A 25,088-nucleotide genomic window follows, 5' to 3' on the forward strand; every position below is an offset into this window, starting at 1 on the left:
TGAACTGACATACAGTCCCCAACCAATATACCGTTCCAGAGAGTGAGGATGCTGTGACATGTGAGTGGAGCAAAATGGTTCAGTGTTTTAGATCCAAGGACTGGGTATATCAGATACCCCATGAATGAAACTGATAGAGAAAACAGCATTTATATGTCCATGTGGATTCTTTCTGTTTGAAAGTCTGCCTCAGGAGCACCTTGGAGAGAAAGGGGTCACTGGCTACTTTTCAACTTGTCATGTAGAAGACTGCTGGGGATATGAACTTGCTTGAGGTACATGAATGATCTGCACAAACCATAAGACATAGGAGCAGAATTAGGCCATTCAGTCCATCGAGTTGGCTCTGCCAGTCTATCATGGCTGATCCTGGATTCCACTCAACCTCATACACCTGCCTTCTTGCCATATCCTTTGATACCCTGACCGATCAGGAAATGATCAACTTCTGCCTTAAATATATGCACAGACTTGGCTTCCACCACAGTCTATGGTAGAGCATTCCACATACTTAACTACTCTCTGGCTTAAAAAAAACCTCCTTATCTCTGTTCCAAAGGGTTGCCCCTCAGTTTTAAGGCTGTGTCCTCTAGTTCTGGATACACCAACACAGGACACATCTTGTCCATGTCCACCTTATGTCCTTTCAACATTTGGTAGGTTTCAATGAGATTTCCCCACATTCTTCTAAATTCCAGTGAGTACATTTTGCCAAATGTTCCTCATATGATAACTCCCTTCATTCCCAGAATCATCCTTGTGATCCTCCACTGGACTCTCTCCAATAACAACACATCCTTTGAGATATGGGGCCCAAAACTGTTGACAATACTCTTAAATGCAACCTGACTAGAGTTTTATAAAGGCTCAGCATTATCACCTTGTTTTTATATTCTATTTCCCTTGAAATTGCATTTGCCGCCTTTACCACAGACTCAACCTGTAAATTAACCTTCTGGGAGACTTGCACGAGGACTTCCAAGTCCCTCTGTATCTCTGATGTTTGAACCTTCTCCCCATTTAGATAATAGTACACGCTATGGTTCCTTTTACCAAAATGGATTATCGTACATTTCCAATACTGTATTCCATCAGCCACTTTTTTGCCCTTTCTTCCAATTTGTCCAAGTCCTGCTGCAATCGAATTGCTTCCTCAGCACTACCGACCCTTCCACCTATCTTCGTATCATCTACAAACTTTGCCACAAAGCCATCAATTCCGTTATCTAAATCATTGAGAAATGTGAAAAGCAGCGGTCCCAGTACTGACCCCTGAGGAACACCAGTAATCACCGACAACCAACTAGAAAAGGCCCCTTTTATTCCCACTCGCTGCCTCCTGCCTGTCAGCCATTCTGCTTTCCATGCCAGTATCTTTCCTGTAACGCTATAGGATTTTATCTTGTTAAGCTGCCTCGTGTGGCACCTTATCAAACACCATCTGAAAATCCAATTAAATTCCATCCACTGCCTCTCCTTTGTCCACCTGGCTTGTTACTTCTTCGAAGACTCTAACAGATTTTTGTCAGGCAAGATTTCTTTTCACACAAACCATGCTGACTTTGACTTATTTTATCATTAGTCTCCAAGTACCTCAAAACCTCATCCTTGGGTTCTGCATAGGTACATTCCAATGAGACAGAGAAAGAATGGTAAGGTACAGAAACCGTGGTATACAAAGGCTGTTGATAATCTAGTCAAGAAGAAAAGCTTACAAAAGGTTCAAAAAACTAAATAATGATAGAGACCTAGAAGATGATAAGGCTAGCACGAAGGAGCTTAAGAATGAATTTAGGACAGCCAGAAGGGGCCACGAGAAGGCCTTGGCAAGCAGGATTAAAGAAAACCCCAAAGGCATTCTACAAGCACGTCAAGAGCAAGAGGATAAGACGTGAGAAAATAGGACCAATCAAGTGTGACAGTGCAAAAGTGCGTATGGAACCAGAGGAGATAGCAGAAGTACTTAATACTTTGCTTCAATATTCACTACGGAAAAGGATCTTGGTGATTGCAGGGATGACTCAGTGGATTGAAAAGCTTGAGCATATAAACATTAAGAAAGAGGATGTGCTGGAGCTTTTGGAAAGCATCAAGTTGGATAAATCTCCGGGACCAGATGAGATGTGCCCCAGGCTACTGTGGGAGGTGAGGGAGTAGATTGCTGAGCCTCTGGCAATGATTTTTGCATCATCAATGGGGACGGGAGAGGTTCAAGAGGATTGGAGGGTTGCAGGTGTTGTTCCCTTATTCAAGAAAGGGAGTAGAGATAGCCCAGGAAATTATAGACCAGCGAGTCTTACTTCAATGATTCAAAGTTGATGGAAAAATCCTAAGAGGCAAGATTTATAAATATTTGGAGAGGCATAATATGATTAGGAATAATCAGCATGGCTTTGTCAAAGGCAGGTCGTGCCTTACGAGCCTGACTGAATTTTTTGAGGATATGACTAAACACATTGATGAAGGTAGAGCAGTAGATGTAGTGTATATGGATTTCAGCAAGGTGTTTGATAAGGTACCTCATGCAAGGCTTCTGAGAAAGTAAGGCGGCATGGGATCCAAGGGGAAATTGCTTTGTGGATCCAGAATTGGCTTGCCCACAGAAGGCAAAGAGTAGTTGTAAATGGGTCATATTCTGCATGGAGGTCGGTGACCAGTGGTGTGTCTCAGGGGTCTGTACTGAGAACCCTTCTCTTCATGCTTTTTATAAATGACCTGGATGAGGAATTGGAGGGGTGGGTTAGTAAATTTGCTGGTGACACAAAGGTTAGAGGTGTTGTGGATAGTGTGAGGGCTGTCAGACGTTACAGTGGGACATCGATAGGATGCAAAAATGGGCTGAGAAGTGGCAGATGGAGTTCAACCCAGATAAGTGTGAGGTGGTTCATTTTGGTAGGTCAAATATGATGGCAGAATATAGTATTAATGATAAGACTCTTGGTAGTGTGGAGGATCAGAGGGATCTAGGGATCCAAGTTCATAGGACACTCAAAGCTGCCGCGCAAGTTGACTGTGTGGTTAAGGCGGCATACGGTGCTTTAGCCAACTATGGGATTGAGTTCAAGAACTGAGAGGTTATGTTACAGCAAGAGGACCCTGGTCAGACCCCACTTGGAGTACCGTGCTCAGTTCTGGTCACCTCACTACAGGAAAGATGTGGAAACTATTGAAAGGGTGCAGAGAAGATTTACAAGAATGTTGCCTGGATTGGGGAGCATGCCTTATGAGAATAGGTTGAGTGAACTCGGCCTTTTCTCCTTGGAGCAACAGAGGATGAGAGGTGACCTGATAGAGGTGTATAAAATGATGAGAGGCATTGATCATGTGGATAGTCAGGTACTTTTTCCCAGGGCTGAAATGGCTAACACGAGTGTGCACAGTTTTAAGGTGCTGGGAAGTAGGTACAGAGGAGATGTCGGGGTAGGTTTTTTTATGTAGATAGTGGTGAGTGCATGGAATGGGCTGCCAGCGACGGTGGTGGAGGCGGATACGATAGGGTGTTTTAAGAGACTCCTAGACAGGTACATGGAGCTCAGAAAAATAGAGGTCTATGGGTAACCCAAGGTAATTTCTAAAGTAAGTACATGTTTGGCACAGCATTGTGGGCTGAAGGGCCTGTATTCTGCCGTAGGTTTTCTATGTTATAATAACAGACTCCACCACTTTTCCCAACCACTGTTAGGCTAACTGACCTATAATTTCCTTTCTTTTGCCTTCCTCCCTTAGAGTAGAGTTACATTTGCAATCTTCCAGTCCTACAGGACCGTGCCAGAGTCAAGTGATTCTTGGAAGATCATGACCAATGCATCCGTTACCTCTTCGGCAACCTCTCTCAGGACTCTGGGATGTAGTTCATCAGATCCAGGTGACTTATCCACCTTATGACATTTCAGTTTGCCTACCATTTTTCCTTGTAATAGCAATGGCACTCACTCCTACTCCATGACACTCATTGACCACTGGCACACTGCTGTCTTCCACAGTGAAGACAGATGCAAAGTACCCATTAAGTTCATCTGCCATTTCTTTTTCCTCATTACTATCTCACCACCATCATTTTCCAGTGGTCCAAAATCAACTTCACCTCCCTTTTACTCTATGTAACTGAAAAAATATTTGGTATTCTATTTTACATTATTGGCTAGTGTGCCCTTATATCTCATCTTTTCCCTTCTTATAACTGGTTTAGTTGCCTTTTGCTGGTTTTTAAAAGCTCCCCAATCATCCAACTTTCCACTCTGTTGCTACCTTATGTGCCTTTTACTTTCCTTTTATACAGTCCTTAACTTCCTTTGTCAGCCACTGTTGCCTACACCTGCCATTTGAGAACTTCTTCCTCTGTGGGACGTAACTATCCTGTGCCTTGTGACCTATTCCCAGAAACTTCAGCCATCTGTGCTCTGCCAGTATCCTCCTCCAATCCACCTGGGCAAGCTCCTCTCTCACACCTCTGTAATTCCCTTTATTCCATTGCAATGCAGTTACTTGTGAGTTATGCTTCTCCCTCTCAAACTGCAGTATGAATTCAATCATATTATGATCACTGTCTCTGAAGGGTTCCTTTATGTTAAGCTCCCAAATAAGTTCTGGGTTACTACACAATACCCAATCTAAGATAGCCTTTCCCCAAGTTGGCAAATTGCCTCTCTTGCGATCTGACACCAACCTGATTTTTCCAATCCCCTTACATATTGAAGTCCCCCATTACAATTATGTCATTACCCTTATTACGTGCCTTTTCCAGCTCCTTTTGCAAACTCAACCCCACATCTTGGCTACTATTTCGAGGCCTATATGAATCCCATAATGGTATTGTCACCCTTGCAATTTCTTAACTCCACCCATAAAGATATAAACATTCTCTGACCTCGTGTCACCTCTTCTTAAAGATATAATTCCATTTCTTACCAATAGAGCCACACCACCACCTATGCCTGTCCTTTCGATAAAAGGATATCCTTTGATGTTAAGCTCCCAACTATGGCCTTCTTTCAGCCATGACTCAGTGATGCCCACAACATCATACCAATCTCTAGTTGCGCTACGAATTCATCCACCTTATTCCAAATGCTTTGCATATTTAAGTACAGCACCTTCAGTCCTGCATTCTTCACCATGTTGAATTTTGCCTCGGTGGTACAGTTGAACTCCTTGCTCTGCCTGCATTTGTATCCAATCTTTGGCTTGTCCTTCCTTCCATTCACATTACACCCATCATCTACTTGTAAACATGCTGGCTGATTCTCAGCTTTATCATCCTGGTTCCCATCCCCCTGCCATATTAGTTTAAACCACTCCCAACAGCTCTAGTAAATCTGCCCGCAAGAATATTTGTCCTCCTTGGATTCAAGTGCAACCTGTCCCTTTTATACAGGTCCCACCTGCCCCAGAAGACATCCCAATTGTCCAGAAAACTGGATTCTTGCCCCCCCCCACTCCAATTCTCCAGCCACACACTTATCTGCCACCTCATTCTATTCCTATCCACACTGTCGCGTGGCACAGGCAGCAATCCCAAGATTACTACTCTTGAGGTCCTGCTTCTCAGCTGCCTTCCAAACTCCCTATATTCTTTTCTCAGGACCCCTCCCTTTTTCTTCCTATGTCACTGGTACCAATATGTACCATGACTTCTGGCTGCTCACCCTCCCTTTTCAAAATATTGTGGATGCATCCAGAAACATCTCAGACTCTGGCACCTGGGATCTCATGGCATTTGGGTCTATTCTGGAGGAGCATGAGATGAGGCTACTGGAGGTGCTAGATCGTCTGAAGGCTGAAGGATTAGAATTGTCACTGGACGAGTGACAATTCTGTAAGATGCCTGTTTCCTCAATCCTATCTGCCTCTCCACCAATCTTTGTATCATCTGCAAACTTGGCAACAAAGCCATCTATTCTACCATCTAAATCATTCATATACAGCATAAAAAGAAGCGGTCCCAACACCAACCCCTGTGGAACACCGCTAATCACTGGCAGCCAACTAGAAAAGGATCCTTTTATTCCCACTTGCTGCCTCTGACCAATCAGCCAATGCTGTAACCATGTTAGTATCTTTCCTGTAATGCCATGGGCTCTTAACTTGGTAAACAGCTTCATGTGTAGCACCTTGTCAAAGTCCAAATATGCAACATCCACTGCATTCCCTTTATCTATCCTACTTGTAATCTTCTCCAAGAATTCCAACAGGTTCATCAGGCAGGATTTTCCCTGAAGGAAACCATGCTGACTTTGTACTATCTTGTCCTGTATCACCAAGGACTCCACCACTTCATTCCTTAACAATTAACTCTTAACATCTTCCTAACCACTGAGGTCAGGCTAACTGGTCTATAATTTCCTTTCTGCTGCCTTCCTCCTTTCTTAAAGAGTGGAGTAACATTTGCAATTATCCAGTCGTCTGGCACCATGCCAGAGTCCAATGATTTTTGAAAGATCATTCCTAATGCCTCCACAATCTCTAAGACTACCTATAAAAGAACCCTAGGGTGCAGTTCCTCTGATCTGGGTAACTTGTGTACCTTTAGGTCTTTCAGCTTTTTGAGCATCTTCTCTCTTGTAACAGTAACTGCACCCACTTCTCTTCCTTGACACACATCAGGCATACTGCTAGTGTCTTCCACAGTGAAAACTGATGCAAAATACTCATTTAGTTCATCAGCCATTTCCCTTTCCCCCATTATTTCTCTTGCCTCATTTTCTAGCGGTCCTATATCCACTCAATTCGCTTTTATTTTTAACATACTTGAGAACTTTTACTATCCACTTTGATATTATTTGCTAGCTTGCTTTCATATTTCATCTTCTCCCTTCTAATTTTTTTAGTTGCTCTCTGTAGGTTATTTAAGATTTCCCAATCCTCTATTTTCCCACTAAATTTTGCTTTGTTGTATGCCCTTTCTTTTGCTATTACAATAGCTTTGATTTCCCTTGTCAGCCATGGTTGTACTATTTTACCATTTGAGTATTTCTTCATTTTTGGAACACACGTCCTGCACCTTCCTCATTTTTTTGCAGAAGCGCATGCCATTGCTGCTCTGCTGACATCCCTGCCAGCAGCTCCTTCCAATTTACTTTGGCTAACTTCTCTCTCATACCACTGTAATTTTCTTTACTCCACTGAAATACTGCTACATTAGACTTTACTTTCTCCCTGTCAGATTTCCAGTTGAACACAATCATTTTGTGATCACTGGTTCCTAAGGGTTCTTTTACCTTAAGCTCCCTAATCACCTCCAGTTCATTCCACAACACCCAATCCAGTGTTGCTGATCCCCTAGTAGGCTCAACAACAAACTGATTTAAAAAGCTATCTCTTAGGCATTCAACAAACTCACTCTCTTGAGATCCATTACCAGCCTGATTTTCACAATCGACCTACATGTTGAAATCTCCCATGACTAACATAACATTGTCCTTTTGGCTTGCCTTTTCTATTTCCTGTTGTAACCTGTGGCCGCCCTCCCAGCCACTGTTGGGAGTCCTGTATGTAACTGCCATCAATGTCCTTTTACCCTTGCAATTCTTCAAATCAACCCACAAGGATTTAACATCTTCTGATCCTATGTCACATCTTTCTACTGATTTGATGCCATTCTTTACTAGTAGAGCTATGCCACCCCCTCTGCCTACCTTCCTATCCCCCCAATATAACGTGTAACCTTGGAGATGACCCCTGTTTAGGTTGTATTTGGTTATCAGTTGTCAAAGGAGTTTATGGCCCAAGCTGAGAAAAAACACTGTACCATACCTCTGCTGATGAGGGATTGGGACAAAGTGGGACTGAGGAACAAAGCTATACAAGACATGATTACAGTATATACACTTTGTAGTCACACACAGCACATTGTTATGACCCAGCACACAGGGTCATAACATAATATTAACACAAGTCCCTGAGTGGCAAGACCTGAACATTGAGGCCCTCGTTGGTTGGGGTCAACCGTGGGTCTTGTGTCTTTGATGTCTACGTGATACACAAGCCAGCACAGTACGATATCAAAGTTCAAAAGTTCAAAGTAATATTTATTATCAGAGTATATACATGCCATCACGTACAACCCTGAGGTTCTTTTTCTGCAGGCATACTTAGCAAATCTTTAGCTGTAAACAGGATCAATGGACACGAACTGTACAGATGTAGATATAAATAAATAGCAATAAATAAAAAGTATGAAATAACAATATAGAGTCCTTAAAGTAAGACCATTGGTTATGGGAACATCAGAAGTAGAATGAATATAGTTATCCCCTTTTGTTCAAGAGTCTGATGTTTGAGAGATAGTAATTGCTCTTCAACTTAGTGGTACGAGTCTTGAGGTACTTGTACCTTCTACCTGATGGCAGCAGCAAGAAAAGAGCATGGCCTGGGTAATGAGAATCTTTGACAATGGATGCTGCTTTTTGTACAGCAACGTTTCATACAGATGTGCTCAATGGTTGGGAGGGTTTTGCCCATGATGTACTGAGCTGAATCCTCTACCTGTTGTAGGATTTTCCACTGAAAGGTATTGGTGTTCCCATATCAGGCCATAATGCAGCCAGTCACCACACATCATAGAAGTTTGCCAAGGTTTTTGATGACATGCCAAATCTCCAGAGTCCTGAGGAAGTAGAGGCACTGTTGTGCTTCCTTTACAGTTATATTTATATGATGGGTCCAGGACAGATCCTCTGAGATGGTGACACCCAAGAATTCAAAGTTACTGACCCTCTCCACCTCTGATCCTCCAATGATTACTGACTCATGGACCTCCGGTTTCCCTATCCTGAAATCTACAATCAATTCCTTGGCCTTACTGACATTGAGTGAGAGGTTGTTATTACACCACTTAGCCAAATTTTCAGTCTCCCTCCTGTATGCTGATTCATCACCCCCTTTGATACTGCCCACAACAGTAGTGTCATCAGCAAAGTTTTATAAGGTGTTGGAGCTGTACTTAGCCATATAGTCATAGGTGTAAAGCGAGTAGAGCCGGGGGCTAAAGCACACATCCTTGTGGTGTTCCTGTGCTGACGGAGATTGTGGAGGAGACGTTTTAGCCAGTCTAAACTGACTGGGGTCTACAGGTGAGGAAATCCAGGATCCAATTGAACAAGGAGGTATTGAGGCCCAGGTCTTAGAATTTACTGATTAGTTTAGAGGGGATGATGGTATTAAACACTGAGCTATAATCAATAAAGAGCATCCTGATTTGCTGTCCAGATGTTCCAGGGTTGTGTGAAGAGCCAATGAGATGATATGGGGAACAAGCAGGCTCTCCCTCTCCATGCAACTGAGGAATTGGAACGAATGGCAGAGACCGATACAGTTTGGTACCAGCAGCGTTACAGGATTTGTCAGTCGGAGTTGAACTCATGTAGGACTACCTTAGGGATTCCAGCTCTGGATTTTCCTCGGGGTGTCATAGCGGGGGGCACTGGTGGTAGACCCAGATGCAAGACACAGACACTGAAGTACTAGAATCAGGACTTGACTAGAGAGCTGGGACAAGAACACAGACTTGGGCTAGGACATTGGCTGGGCAAGTGGGACCAGGACAAGGAGCTGGGAACTAGGAGCCTGGGCTTGGACTCCAAGCCAGAGATTGGACAAGGACCCAGAACCTGGGTCTTGACTCTGGCTTAGACCCCGGGACTAGGCGAGGACATGACATGGCTACAGGACTGGACATGGCTTGGGTTCTTCGAGGCGAGGACATGATAGGGCTTGTGTTCAGACTCTGAGCCAGAGACTGGACAAGGACTCAGAACCTGGGTCTTGACTCAGGCACAGACTCCAGAACTAGGCAAAGACATGACATGGTCTTGGGAGACAGGACTAGGCAAGGCTACAGGACAGAGTGAGAGACTGCTAGGCAAGATGAGGGAACTCCAGCACAGGACAAAGCACAGGGACAGGACAAGAACACAAAGCCTTGACTTGGTACTCAGGAACAGCCAAGCCTTGGTCTTGGGGAGCACAGGAACACAGAACCAGGACCCATCCAGGACTCCTACACAGAACATAGAGCCAGGACCCCTCCTTGGGAACAGGACTTGTGGCCAGGGCTCTACACAGAATGCTGAACATGCCAAGACAGTTCCCAACACTAGGTAGCAACAAACAGCCAGACCTACCTAGCAAAGGCATGGACACAGAGACAGTTCTAACTCAATGATAGACAGTTCCTTATCTTGACACAGCAGGGCTCTGGTCTCACTCTAGTGGTTGAAGTTGACCAGGTTGCAGGGCAAGGCTCCAGAAGGAAGGGGAAGGGAAGGGAACAGGTCAGCCTCAGGGTAACAGCAAAGACAGCCTGGCTTACCCAACAGAGGCAAGGACAGGAAGGGACAGATCCAACCACAGGGTAACAACAAAGACAGCCTGACTTACCCCACAGCAACAAGGGCAGGATATACTGACAAAACAAACCAACACCCACATGTAAACCCAGGGCCACTTATATTCCCGGCCCCAAGACGAGCATCAGGTGCCTACGATTAAGCCCAACTGAAACAAGGGACAGCCGGAAGACCCGGAGTCCGGACTTCAGGGACCGGACCATGATACCTGAAGCCTTCCCCATGAGTTGGTATAGCTGAAAGGCAATAAAGGTTTGAGATCAGAGCTTTCCCTCTCATAGATGAGCTGCCAACCATGGCTGACAAGCTCCATCTGCCTGAGGTGACTGGTTATAAGGCGCCAGTAACCTACTTTTGCCCATTATCCAGTCAGTGAAAACTGTTCCACAAGGCTTAGTAGCTAAGCCACACGTGAAGGCCAGGAGCTGGACTTGGTTGTCTGGGGCTATTTGAGAAGTGTGCCATTGGGAACATTTAATGGTTAATGGGAGATTGTCCCCTCTACCTCCCATGGCAGTAACAACCTTATGGGACCCCTGAAGATGGACAGGTAACATACAGTGCGAGGGGCATGTTATGTAAGACAGTATAATGATACTGGCACTACTATAATAAAGTACAGCATGGTATAAATGTGAAACTGCAGCAATAATAGATGAAAAGTGATCAGTGCAGGGTGAGAGTGGGTCTGAGTTGGGAGGGAGGGCAATCAGACAGGGTGTATATGTGTGCTGGGCGGCAGCATGAGGTGAAGAGGTCTAACAGCCTTGGGGAAGAAGCTGTTATCCAGTCTGACAGTTCTGGTCCTTATGCTACGGTAACTTCTGCTTGATGGCAGGAGTCGAAAGGATTGTGGGCAGGATGGGAGGGGTGTTTCACAATGCTGAAGGCACTGCTTATGTAGCACTTCTGATATGTATGTCCTGAATGGGAGGGATAGGGGAGACCCTGATGACGTTTTCAGCAGTCCTCAAAATCCTTTACAGGATCTTACAATGTGACGCATTGCAATTCCCATAACTGATGGTGATGCAGCTGGTCAGGCACTCTCAATGGTGCTTCAGTACAATGTGGAGAGAATGGAAGGAGTGAGGGAGCCTCACTTGCCTGAGATTCCTCAGAAAGTGGAGGCACTGCTGGGTCAAGAGGTGGTGTTAAGGGTCTAGGTGAGGATGTCATTTATGTGCAAGCCATGAAACTTGGTGCTTCTGATTCTTCCATGGAGTAGTCATAGGAAGTGGTCAGCCTGCACCTTCCTGAAGTCCACAATCATCTCATAGAACATAGAACATAGAATAGTACAGCACAGTACAGGCCCTTCGGCCCACAATGTTGTGAGGACTCTCAAACCCTGCCTCCCATATACCCGCCCCCCCCACCTTAAATTCCAACATATGCCTGTCTAGCAGTCTCTTAAATTTCACTAGTGTATCTGCCTCCACCACTGACTCAGGCAGTACATTCCACGCACCAACCACTCTCTGAGTAAAAAACCTTCCTCTAATATCCCCCTTGAACTTCCCACCCCTTAACTTAAAGCCATGTCCTCTTGTATTGAACAGTGGTGCCCTGGGGAAGAGGTGCTGGCTGTCCATTCTATCTATTCCTCTTAATATCTTGTATACCTCTATCATATCTCCTCTTATCTTCCTTCTCTCCAAAGAATAAAGCCCTAGCTCCCTTAATCTCTGATCATAGTCCATATTCTCTAAACCAGGCAGCTTCCTGGTAAATCTCCTCTGTACCCTTTCCAGTGCCTCCACATCCATCCTATACTGAGGCGACCAGAACTGGACACAGTACTCCAAGTGTGGCCTAACCAGGGTTTTATAGAGCTGCATCATTACCTCGTGACTCTTAAAGTCTATCCCTCGATTTATGAAAACTAACACCCCATAAGCTTTCTTAACTAACCTATCTACCTGTGAGGCAACTTTCAGGGATCTGTGGACATGTACCCCCAGATCCCTCTGCTCCTCCACACTACCAAGTATCCTGCCATTTACTTTGTATTCTGCCTTGGAGTTTTGGAGTTTGTCCTTCCAAAGTATACCACCTCACACTTCTCTGGGTTGAACTCCATCTGCCACTTCTCAGCCCACTTCTGCATCCTATCAATGTCCCTCTGCAATCTTCGACAACCCTCTACACTATCCACAACACCACCAACGTTTGTGTCGTCTGCGAACTTGCCAACCCATCCTTCTACCCCTGCATCCAGGTCATTAATAAAAATCACGAAAAGTAGAGGCCCCAGAACAAATCCTTGTGGGACACCATTAGTCACAACCCTCCAATCCGTATATACTCCCTCCACCACGACTCTCTGCCTTCTGGAGGCAAGCCAATTCTGAATCCACCTGGCTAAACTTCCCTGGATCCCATGCCTTCTAACTTTCTGAAAAAGCCTACCACGTGGAACCTTGTCAAATGCCTGACTAAAATCCATGTAGATCACATCCACTGTACTACCCTCATCTATATGCCTGGTCACCTCCTCAAAGAACTCTATCAGGCTTGTTAGACACGATCTGCCCTTCACAAAGCCATGCTGACTGTCCCTGATCAGACCATGATTCTCTAAATGCCCATAGATCCTATCTCTAAGAATCTTTTCCAACAGCTTTCCCACCACAAGCGTAAGGCTCACTGGTCTATAATTACCCGAACTATCCCTACTACCTTCTTTGAATAAGGGGACAACATTCACCCCCCTGCAATCCTCCGGTACCATTCCCGTAGACAACGAGGACATAAAGATCCTAGCCAGAGGCTCAGCAACCTCTTCCCTCGCCTCGTGGAGCAGCCTGGGGAATATTCCGTCAGGCCCTGGGGTCTTATCCGTCCTAATGTATTTTAATAACTCCAACACCTCCTCTCCCTTAATATCAACATGCTCCAGAACATCAACCTCACTCATATTGTCCTCACTGTCATCATTTCCCTCTCATTGGTGAATACTGAGGAGAAGTATTCATTGAGGACCTCACTCACTTCCACAGCCTCCAGGCACATCTTAACACCTTTATCTCTAATCGGCATTTCAGAAGTTTCACCAGATGTTCCTCCGTGCTCTGATGTCTGTCTCCATCAAATCAGGATTGTGCACAGCACCCTACTGGACAGATAACAGATATCATTCACCGGAGTGGCCACTGCAAGCTGCGTCATGCTGCAATCTTTTCCTCCCAAAGGAGTTCTAGCCTTATAGCCTCATAACTTGCCCTTCCCCAATTAAAAATTTCCCTGTCCTCTCTGATTCTATCCTTTTCCATGATAATGCTAAAGGCCAGGGAGCGGTGGTCACTGTCCCCCAGATGCTCACCCACTGAGAGATCTGTGACCTGTCCAGGTTCATTACCTAGTACTAGATCTAGTATGGCATTCCCCCTGGTCGGCCTGTCCACATACTGTGACAGGAATCCCTACTGGACACACTTAACAAACTCTGCCCCATCTAAACCCTTGGAACTAATCAGGTGCCAATCAATATTAGGGAAGTTAAAGTCACCCATGATAACAACCCTATTATTTTTGCACCTTTGCAAAATCTGCCTCCCAATCTGCTCCTCGGTATCTCTGCTGCTACCAGGGGGCCTATAGAATACTCCCAATAGAGTAACTGCTCCCTTTCTGTTCCTGACTTCCACCCATACTGACTCAAAAGAGGATCCTGCTACATTACCCACCCTTTCTGTAGCTGTAATAGTATCCCTGACCAGTAATGCCACCCCTCCTCCCCTTTTTCCGCCTTCTCTATCCCTTTTAAAGCACTGAAATCCAGGAATATTGAGAATCCATTCCTGCCCTGGTGCCAGCCAAGTCTCTGTAATGGCCACTACATCATAATTCCATGTAAGTATCCAAGCTCTCAGTTCATCACCTTCGTTATCTCGTTGGTCTTGTCCAGGTTATTGTGTTTACACCAGCCACAAGTTGTTCTACTTCCTCCCCGTATGCCATTTCACCATTGTTGATGATGAGGCCAACCACTATTGTGTGATCAGCGAACTTAATGATGTGGTTGGAACTGGATTTGGTAGTACAGTCGTGCATTAGCAGTGTGAACAGCTGCAAGCTGAGCATGCAGTCCCCAGGGGCACTGGTGCTCAGCGTGATAGAGCCAGAGATATTGTGCCAATACTGCTGTCTGTGGTCTCTTCATCAGGAAGTCCAAGCAGGAGGTGTTGAGAGCTAACATGGGCAGTTTTCCCACCAGCTTCTTGGGAAACTGAAAGCAGAACAGCATTGTGACCACCACTCCTTGGCCTTCAGCATTATCATGGAAAAGGATAGAATCAGAGAGGACAGGAAAATTTTTAATTGGGGAAGGGCAGATTATGAGGCTATAAGGCTAGAGCTTGCGGGTGTGAATTGGGATGATGTTTTTGCAGGGAAATGATGACAGTGAGGACAATATGAGTGAGGTTGATGTTCGGGGGCATGTTGATATTAAGGGAGAGGAGGTGTTGGAGTTGTTAAAATACATTAGGATGGATAAGTCCCCAGGCCCTGACGGAATATTCCCCAGGCTGCTCCACGAGGCGAGGGAAGAGGTTGCTGAGCCTCTGTCTAGGATCTTTATGTCCTCGATGTCCCCGGGAATGGTACTGGAGGATTGGAGGGAGGCGAATGTTGTCCCCTTGTTCAAAAAAGGTAGTAGCGATAGTCCGGGTAATTATAGGCCAGTGAGCCTTTCGTCTTTGGTGGGAAAGCTGTTGGAAAAGATTTTTAGAGATAGGATCTATGGGCATTTAGAGAATCATGGTCTGATCAGGGACTGTCAGCATGGCTTTGTGAATGGGCAGATCATGTCTAACAAGCCTGATAGAGTTCTTTGAAGAGGTGACCAGGCATATAGATGAGGGTAGTACAGTGGCTGTGATCTACATGGATTTTAGTGAGGCATTTGACAAGGTTCCACATGGTAGGCTTATTCAGAAAGTCAGAAGGCATGGGATCCAGGGAAGTTTAGCCAGGTGGATTCAGAATTGGCTTGCCTGCAGAAGGCAGAGAGTCATGGTGGAGGGAGTTCATTCGGATTGGAGGGTTGTGACTAGTGGTGTCCCACAAGGATCTGTTCTGGGACCTCTACTTTTCGTGATTTTTATTAATGACCTGGATGTGGGGGTAGAAGGGTGGGATGGCAAGTTTGCAGACGACGTAAAGGTTGGTGGTGTTGTAGATAGTGTAGAGGATTGTCGAAGATTGCAGAGAGACATTGATAGGATGCAGAAGTGGACTGAGAAGTGGCAGATGGAGTTCAACCCGGAGAAGTGTAAGGTGGTACACTTTGGAAGGACAAACTCCAAGGCAGAGTACAAAGTAAATGGCAGGATACTTGGTAGTGTGGAGGAGCAGAGGGATCTAGGGGTACATGTCCACAGATCCCTGAAAGTTGCCTCACAGATAGATAGGGTAGTTAAGAAAGCTTATGGGGTGTTAGCTTTCATAAGTCGAGGGATAGAGTTTAAGAGTCGCGATGTAATGATGCTGCTCTATAAAACTCTGGTTAGGCCACACTTGGAGTACTGTGTCCAGTTCTGGCCGCCTCAGTATAGGAAGGATGTGGAAGCATTGGAAAGGGTACAGAGGAGATTTACCAGGATACTGCCTGGTTTAGAGAGTATGGATTATGATCAGAGATTAAAGGAGCTAGGGCTTTACTCTTTGGAGAGAAGGAGGATGAGAGGAGACATGATAGAGATGTACAAGATAATAAGAGGAATAGGTAGAGTGGATAGCCAGCGCCTCTTCCCCAGGGCACCACTGCTCAATACAAGAGGACTGGCTTTAAGGTAAGGGGTGGGAAATTCAAGGGGGATATTAGAGGAAGGTTTTTTACTTAGAGAGTGGTTGGTGCGTGGAATACACTGCCTGAGTCAGTGGTGGAGGCAGATATGCTAGTGAAATTTAGGAGACTGCTAGACAGGAATATGGAGGAATTTAAGGTGGGGCGTTATATGGGAGGCAGGGTTTGAGGGTCGGCACAACATTGTGGGCCGAAGGGCCTGTACTGTGCTGTACTATTCTATTAACTCTATTATGACATAGGAGACACCGTTGTCCAGGTGGGGCAGGACTGTGTTAAGGGCGGAGGCTATGTCATGGTGAACCAATTTGAGTGCTATGTAAATTGGTAGTGGTCCAATGTGCTGGAAAATTGGATTTCACGCTGTTCTTTCTCTGCTGCTGGAAGCACTTTATACTGCTAATCCACTAATATCAAATAAAGAAGAGGAGGCACTTGGATTAATATAGCTTTTGTCCTCATTTAAATTAATTTATTGGATGAAAAATAAAATACAAATATGAAAACATGTTCTTTATAAATTCTTCACTGTGCTGAATCCTGATTTTGAAATGAAAACATAGTCAACTTTATTGTTGATGAGCATTTCAATGTTAAAATATGCTTATAAATTGTTTATTTTTCTAAAAGAGATTGCTATTAATGGTTGTATTTCTTATTTGCTTCCATTCGAAATTTCTTGTTAGGAATGGTGCAAAGCATTAGTTTTATCTATGTTTTATTATTGAATTAATAGTTAATGAAGCAACATATCTTTAATGAAAAGTCAACACTAATGCTAAAAATATGAAGTAAAATCAAAATATGCTGAAAATAACAGTAGTTCAGGAGCATCTGAGGCTTGGCTAATACGAGAAATCTTTTATCTATTATCAATTGCCTTATCTATCTATTCATGCATCTATGTGTTGGTGCATGGCCAAGTGGTTAAGGCATTCGTCTAGTGATTTGAAGGTCGCTAGTTCGAGCCTTGGCTGAGGCAGCGTGTTGTGTCCTTGAGCAAGGCACTTAACCACACATTGCTCTGCAACGACACCGGTGCCAAGCTGTATGGGTCCTAATGCCCTTCCCTTGGACAACATTGGTGGCGTGGAGAGGGGAGACTTGCAGCATGGGCAACTGCTGGTCCATTAATCAACAGAGAAAGAAACCTCCACTGTACATTGTCACGGGTGGTCCATACAACCGTGCCCAGGCCTGCACCCTGGAAACCTACCAATGCGCAAATCCATGGTCTCACGAGACTGAAGTATCTATCTATGCTGGTGCCTTTAGGGACCAATTGTTCCTTCATACTTATAAAAACCTGCCACTTACTGTATGTTCCCTTCACCCCAAAGCCATTACTTCACACTCTTACGGATTAAATCTCATTTCTTCTCTTTTCTGTCATCTGAACAGATCATTTTTCTGCTGAGGGTGCATGTTTTCTTTTGTCCAGTCAATCATTTGGCCTTTAGTTTTATCATCTGCCAACTTTCCTTTTGTTATTTACTACACTTAAGTCTTAACTATTAATAAATACAACAAGAAACAATGGGCTGATTCCTTGTGGGATGTCACTAGTCTTCTACTCACAGTCATTACTCTTTACTTCCTAGCACAGAGCCAGTGAACACCCTCCCTTAGATTCATGCATCTTTACTGTTTTTTAACCAGCCTGCTATGTAGGACCTTGTCAATGCCTTGCTGAAGTCCATATAGACAACTTTAAATGCACTTGTCTCATTGATCCTCCTTTTTACCTCTTCTAAAAGTCAAACAGGTTATTCAGAAGTGATCTTCCATAATAAAATCCATGCTTCCTCTCCATGATTAATCTGTCTTTTGAAATCAAACTTGTACTGTCACTAAGAGTGTTGATTACGTATAATTCAGTAATTTTTCTGCTGAGGGTAAACATAGTGACCTCTGTTAAATTTGTGGTACTGGAAGCTGGGTGGCCTTGAATAACACACACAAGTTGGAGAGGTGAGGAGACTTGCATTCTTTGGTAATGGAGCCTTCACAAATGCCTTAACCTTTGATAGTACCTTGTGAAGCCCTGAGTTGTTGATTACGTGGCCCAAAAATTCAATCAAAAGAACTCACTCTTGTCCTAGCCCATATTCCTTGAGTCTGTGTAATGTAGCATCCAAGTTTTGTAGATGCTCACTCTCATTTTTCCCAGTAATGAGTAAGGCATCCAAATAGAATGTCAACCCACTGAAGATCTGATCCATTACTCGCTGAAGAAGTGCAGGAGCAGAAGAGACGCCAAACGGGAGCCTCAGGTAGCTGAACATCCCTTTGTGAGTCACTATGTGTCTGGCTCCACATGCAGGTACACTTGACACCAGTCAGTCTTGCTAAATGTCCGTCCTCCAGCCAGTCCTGTAAAAAGCTCCAATGAGGGGAAGAGGGTATTGTTCAGATGTAAGAGCTGGGTTAATGATTACCTTGAAGTGTTCATAAAGTCTTAAAGACACATCCTTTTTAGGACACTTCTGTATGTTTCTTCAATACCATTTGTAAACCAGTTCTCCCACCCAGTGGATCCAGTGTCCAGTGCACTTCGTGCCCGTTGAGCTTGAGCTGCTCCAACCATGAGTGGCCCAGGAGTGCTGGGTGACCACCTGTGACAATGTACAGTGGAAGTTTCTTTCTCTGTTTGTTAATCTCCACTGTAACATGTGTAGCCCCCCTGGCCACCCTCAGGGTCACTCGGCTCGCTGTTGTCTAGGGAAACAGCCTTGGCCCCGCCAAACTGGGTAATTAGTTTGCGTGGATGCTGTGTGATGTACCCCACCCCGGCCAAATAAACAGACAATACACCAGCTACGATTAAATGATTTACAGTTTATAGATATTACTGGAACTATATAATTAATAGAGAATAAAATATAAAAGGAAAATAAAAGGCTCCACACTTATCAAAGTATCTCTTCATGCACCATTGGAGCTCGGGACCCTTCCTCTTCACCCTGCGACCCCTCGGACCACCTCGACCGGCCGCCTGGGACCAACAACGGTGGTCGACCAGATGCTCCACACGAGTCCGTCTCCATCTCCTCGCTGAACGCCCTGCCCAGGGTCCGACCCCGTTAGCGGACATCACAGCACCTGGTCCATTCTCTGTCTCTCTCTTCCGCCTTCTCTCCCAAAACCCCACGCATACAGTATCTTCAAGTACACCAAAACCATAACAACTATCCCAATTGGTTCATAACATCCTCTTATCAATAAAGGGATTCAACAAATTGCTAGCGGGAAGGGCTTTCCCAGCGTTTAACATAACAAAGAAGCATTCCCAAGTATAACATAACAAAGAAGCCATTTTAAATTTAACATACAAAAAAGAAAGACCCCGTACACTCTCCCCCCACCAAATAAAAGTCATGCCCTCATGACTTCTAAATAACTCGCCAACCAGTCCTACAGACGCACAACACACACATACACAGATACACACACTGACAGTGCTCCCCAAACAGTGGACCCTATGCCCGTCCCACGGGCGCTACATAGGCCAACCTATCTGGGAGCTTCTTAACCTTCCGAGACTTCTGTACCCCCTCACCTAAACCCAAAAGGCTCAGACACTATTAGGGATACCTCGGGCCTGCTTGCCAACTCCTCTCTCACTCAGGCCACCATTACAGCTTGGAGACCCCTGTCCCATGTCCGGGGCCCCACTTCTTTTCCTTCCCGATCCTGCCATAACTCAGACTGCCCACAGCTAGCCCTCCCCACTACACCTGACTCAGTGGGAGAAGGGCCAAAGGTCTCTTCCTCAATCATGGGGAAGTTAGCAAAAGGCAGCATGTACCATATGTGCAGCACATCATCCTTCAAAACCGTATTCTTCCTCATTCCCTCGATCGGTAGCTGCTGTTTAAGTTTCTCCAAACTGAAACATTTAGCCGGGGCTACCCCTTCAGCCTCCTGCAGTCGAGACGTCAGCTTCTTCGGGGACTCCTTCAACTCTCGCCACAGCCTCAGCAGTTCTGACTCAGGGTTCTTGGTCATCTCAATCTGGGACGCAGTTATCCCACCAGCTTCTTCCACACTGACCTGAAAAGCAACGGTTAAAGAATGTTCAGCCACCGGTTGTTTCTTCCTGTTGATGTCTTCCAGGTCAACCTTCAGTTTTTTCACTTCATTTAAACTCGCGATAGTCATCTTCAGGTTCCTTTCAAGCGTCCACCTCCCTTTTCCGAGATCTGTCCTCCATTTCTTCACCTCCTCAGGAGTGTAGTCAAACTCCCCTCCCTGGGCTCTCGGTTTTCTGCTGGCCTTAGTCAGAACACTTCCTTGATCTTCCCCAACTTGTAAGTCTTCGAATCTTGAGTTTCCACTGATCCCTTCGAAGGTGGGTCATTATTTCTTCTCGCTGGATTAATTCATCAGTACATGACCACAGTGTCGGCCCGGAATTCCATTGCTCCTTCTCCACGTTGACGAGTATAAATTCCAAGTCTGCAATGGTCGTCCCACAAACGTGGCACCCAGTCTCCGGCTGGCATTTCTGAGCACTCAGTTCAGCGGCGCAAGTCCCCTCTCTCCCCTGTGTCTCATTCAGATTGACAACCCGGGTTTCCATCCCCAGGCCCACCACCGTCTGTTCCAACACCAGGAAGTTCAACTGGTATGTCGGGTCATTTTTCTCACATTGCACCAAACTCCTCCGGCCAAAAACTCCTCCACGTTTGACACTTCGCTTCGGTCGCCCGGGCTCAGCCATTCGCCTCGCTTCATAATCCCCCCAGGCGAATCCAAGCTCTAGGCAGTCATCCACATACGCCAAAACTCCACACACCTTCACTTCCCGCATGGTCTTCCTCATGCCCCGCGGGAAGGATGCAGGGGCTCCGGATATGCCCTTGGGCATCTTTTCGGATCGGAAGAATCCTAGGGAACTAATAATAGCCATCATCGGCTCGACAGCCACACTCCTTGGGATCTGGCAACATCCACTCCTCAGATCCAGCACATTAAACCACGTCGCATAATCCGCACACACGCTGCCTTCATCTTCCACGCCGCTAGGGTCCAGTTGCCGCGACCTCTTTCTCACTGAGGTGTCTTCAGCGGTCAACTCCCCTCCCTCGTGCTAGTTCGGAGCATCTACTAAAAGGGTCTCACCCTCAGCTACTTTCCCCAAGCTGTACCACCGCTGGGGCTCATTTAAATTCAGTACCGGCTCAAGGCTGCTACACACATCCTCAGAAGCAACTCGACACGCTGGGTGCCCAGACAATGCCCCCATGAACTCCAGGGTCACTAACCAATCATCGTCTTCTGGATAACTACTGGGACTAGTACCCAAAATCTCCAGTGCCCTTGCAGTTGTCAAGGGTAAATGCTTCAGACACCGGTTGTAAAACGAACTGTACAACAACTTGACCTGCGCCCTGGGGTCAAGGATGGCTTTAGCATCGCTTCCCTCTATCCATACGACACCCTGGGGCGTGGTCCCTCTAAGCCTTCAGGAATAGGGTCTTTCCTTTGCGGAAGTTCATTGGTACATTGCTGGGAACGTGCTTCCCCGGAGACCCCAAGCCGTTCCCCCACTGGGGCTCCACTAAGTTTCCCGACATCTCTCTGATCAGCTGAACAACTGAAGGAGGGGCTGATGCCCTGAAATGATCCCCCTGGCACTGCAAGCAATTTAGCCGCCCTCCTCGCCAGAGAAGACACACTGAAAACTTTCCCCCCTCTTTCAAATAACTGACAGCTGTCACTACGGTGTAAGTGAACCTGACAGCTCTAACACCATCACCAGCCCGCCTACTCAAACTTTCAACCAATCCCTATCGCTCTCCCTCAACCGAGCACTGCCACTCATCTAACAACTGAGAGATCCGCTCCGCCCACGTCTCGCACGCCTCCGCCCCTCTTGGGGTGGACACTATCCCAAGCGCCAGGTGGAGCCTGCCATAGCTAGAACATTTATTTGCAGACCCTACCTCCAAATCAGACCACTCTTTCCTCTCTCTCCCAACCACATGGACAGCCCCGAGTGCCACCCGTCAATGCCAGCCTGAACTCGAACAAAGACCGCACACACCATGCATACAGCAATCACCAGCAAATAACCCACAGAGACACACATTACAGATTTAAACAGGGCACCCACACAGCATACTAGTAGACCCAATCCCGGACGAGCCCCCACAATGTAGTCCTCAGGCCACCCTCAGGGTTGCTCGGCTCGCTGTTGTCTAGGGAAACAGCCTCGGCCCCGACAAACTGGGTAATTAGTTTGCATGGATGCTGTGTGATGTACCCCACCCCGCCCAAATAAACAGACAATACACCAGATATGAGTAAATGATTTACAGTTTATAGATATTACTAGAACTATATAATTATTAGAGAATAAAATATAAAAGGAAAATAAAAGGCGCCACACTTATCAAAGTTCAATCTCTTCTGGCACCATTGGAGCTTGGGACCCTTCTTCTTCATCCTGCGACCCCTTGGACCACCTCGACCGGCCGCCTGGGACCAACAACGGTGGTCGACCAGACGCTCCACACAAGTCCATCTCCGTCTCCATCTCCTCGCCGAACGCCCTGCCCAGGGTCCGACCCCGTTAGCGGACATCACAGCACTTGGTCCATTCTCTGTCTCTCTCTCTCCCGCCTTCTCCCCCAAAACCCTGCGCATACAGTATCTTTTCTTTCTTTCTTTTTCAATCTTTTTATTAATTTCATAGAATGAAAACATAACATAACAATATTACAAATAGTAGGAGATACATTGTTAAAGTTAAAATAAATAATTATAAGACCAAATAGTATAAATTGACAAAACTCCTAATCGTGTAGAATAGGAATGAATAATACAAAGCAAAAAAACTGGGAAAAAAATGAAAAAGAAAAAAAACCCTATCCCCAAAATAAAACTAAACTAAACAGAATTAGTCAACTAAACTAAAGACTTGGGCAGTACTAACACTTAAAAATGGGAAAAAAGAAAACCTTAGTGTCGACGACTCCACTCCTCTCAACCAGCAGTACAGAGAGATAAAACAAGTTTGGAAATGGTCAACTTAAATCAAATGAAAATGCTGAATAAATGGCCTCCAAGTTTTTTCAAATTTATTGGAAGGGTCATAAGCCGCACTTCTAACTCCAAATTCAAACACACCATAGTTTGTGAAAACCAATGGAATACAGTAGGAGGGTTAATCTCTTTCCAATTCAGCAAAATAGATCTTCCAGCCATTAGAGTAAGAAATGCAATCATCCTACGTGCTGAAGAGGTTAGATAACTTGAATCTATCACTGGTAATCCAAAGATAGCAGTAATTGGGTGAGGTAATAAGTCTATATTCAAAACCATTGAAATAATGAGAAAAATACCTTTCCAATATATTTCCAACAAAGGACATGACCAAAACATGTGAGTTAAAGAAGCTATCTCACAATGACAACTATCACATATTGGGTTAATGTAATGTAAGAGTAGTAACGAGATAGTTTATCTTTGGACATATGAGCCCTGTGCACTACTTTAAACTGTATCAATTCATGTTTGGCACATATAGAGGATAAATTAACCAATTGAAGAATTTTTTCCCATTTTTCAGTCGGTATAACAATCTTAAGTTCTCTTTCCCAATCAGCTTCAAATTCACCAAAACCACAACAACTATCCCAATTGGTTCATAACACCTTCTTATCAGTAACGTGATTCAACAAACTGCTAGCGGGAAGGACTTTCCCAGCATTTAACATAACAAAGAAGCATTCCCAAGTATAACATAACAAAGAAGCCATTTAAAATTTAACAAACAAAAAAGAAAGACCCCGTACACATGTACTACTCCCCTCACTGGAACAACCTCACCAGTGCAAGGCTTTAAAGTCAAATTAACCTCTTCTGGGGTGAGATGATGCAATTTCTCCTTGTAAATTGTCTCTGATACCAGTGGTACTGTAGCACCCATGTGCCCCTATATCCTCACTGTGTCCCCGTCCAACATTAGGGTCACCCAATGTCCTGAAACAGATAAAACATACAAAGTTTCTTCAGCCACAGTGTGAGAGTCACTGAGTACATTCCCAGTGTGCTCCATCTTGTTCACATGTTCCTTTTTCATTTTCCAAATTCATTTTTCTTTGTTTCAGTGTTTTTGGTTGACAGTATCTTTTTACTTTTACAGGCTTGTTCAATATGACCCTTTTTGCCACAGCATTGGCAATCTAAATCTTTATACCAACATTCTTTTGCTGAATGTCCAATTTTGCCACAACGGTAACACTGATTGCCAATAGGTGTCTTATTCTTAAAATCATTAGAAACTTTATGAACTTGGGAAGATGCACTTAATACCTGTGCATCTTTAGCTGCCATCTCCATCGATGTACTAATCGTAATTACCTTCTGTAATGTTAATCTGTCTTCTGTAAGCAAATGTTTCTCAACTGCCTCACTACGCAGACTATTCACAAGTCTATCAAGTAACACATCATTCAGCGACTGCCCAAGATCAGTGTTCAAACAATTGCTTCAGCACTGCCACGAGCTGTGAAATAGACTCACCTTCCTTCTGATTCCTTTTATGAAATCTAAACATCTCAGCAATAATCAAAGATTTAAATGAATGGTGGTTCTTTAAGACTTTAATTATGTCCTCATAAGGCCTATCACCAGGCTTAGCAGGTTGCAGTAGACTGTGTAATAAATAAAATATTTTTGCACCCATTACAGTCAGAAAAGTTGGAACACAAGTATCATCTGCAGCGACATATCTTAATGATCATGGACTGGTGGCACTCACTCCCATAGTTGCCACGTGCTTGGTAAGATTGGTCATGTCCCACATCAAGGACATAATCCCAGCTACCATGGACCAGCAGCAGTTTGCCTGCAAGGCAAATAGATCATCTGGAGGTGTCACTTCTATCACCCTTCATACTGTCTTGGAATACCTGGTGCAC

General features: G+C 45.0%; 1 long non-coding RNA gene across 3 annotated transcripts in view; it reads left to right on the forward strand.

The window, feature by feature from the left end:
• LOC134355566 (uncharacterized) overlaps window positions 1-25,088 on the forward strand; it is a 92,034-nt gene that overhangs the window by 3,539 nt on the left and 63,407 nt on the right. For all 3 annotated transcript variants that reach the window (XR_010020125.1, XR_010020124.1, XR_010020126.1), the window contains exon 3: window positions 3,727-3,865. This is a non-coding gene — a long non-coding RNA (uncharacterized LOC134355566). The remainder of the gene's footprint in view (window positions 1-3,726; window positions 3,866-25,088) is intronic.

The sequence above is a fragment of the Mobula hypostoma genome, chromosome 13 (assembly GCF_963921235.1).
Source record: "Mobula hypostoma chromosome 13, sMobHyp1.1, whole genome shotgun sequence".
Classification (NCBI taxonomy): Eukaryota; Metazoa; Chordata; class Chondrichthyes; order Myliobatiformes; family Myliobatidae; genus Mobula; species Mobula hypostoma.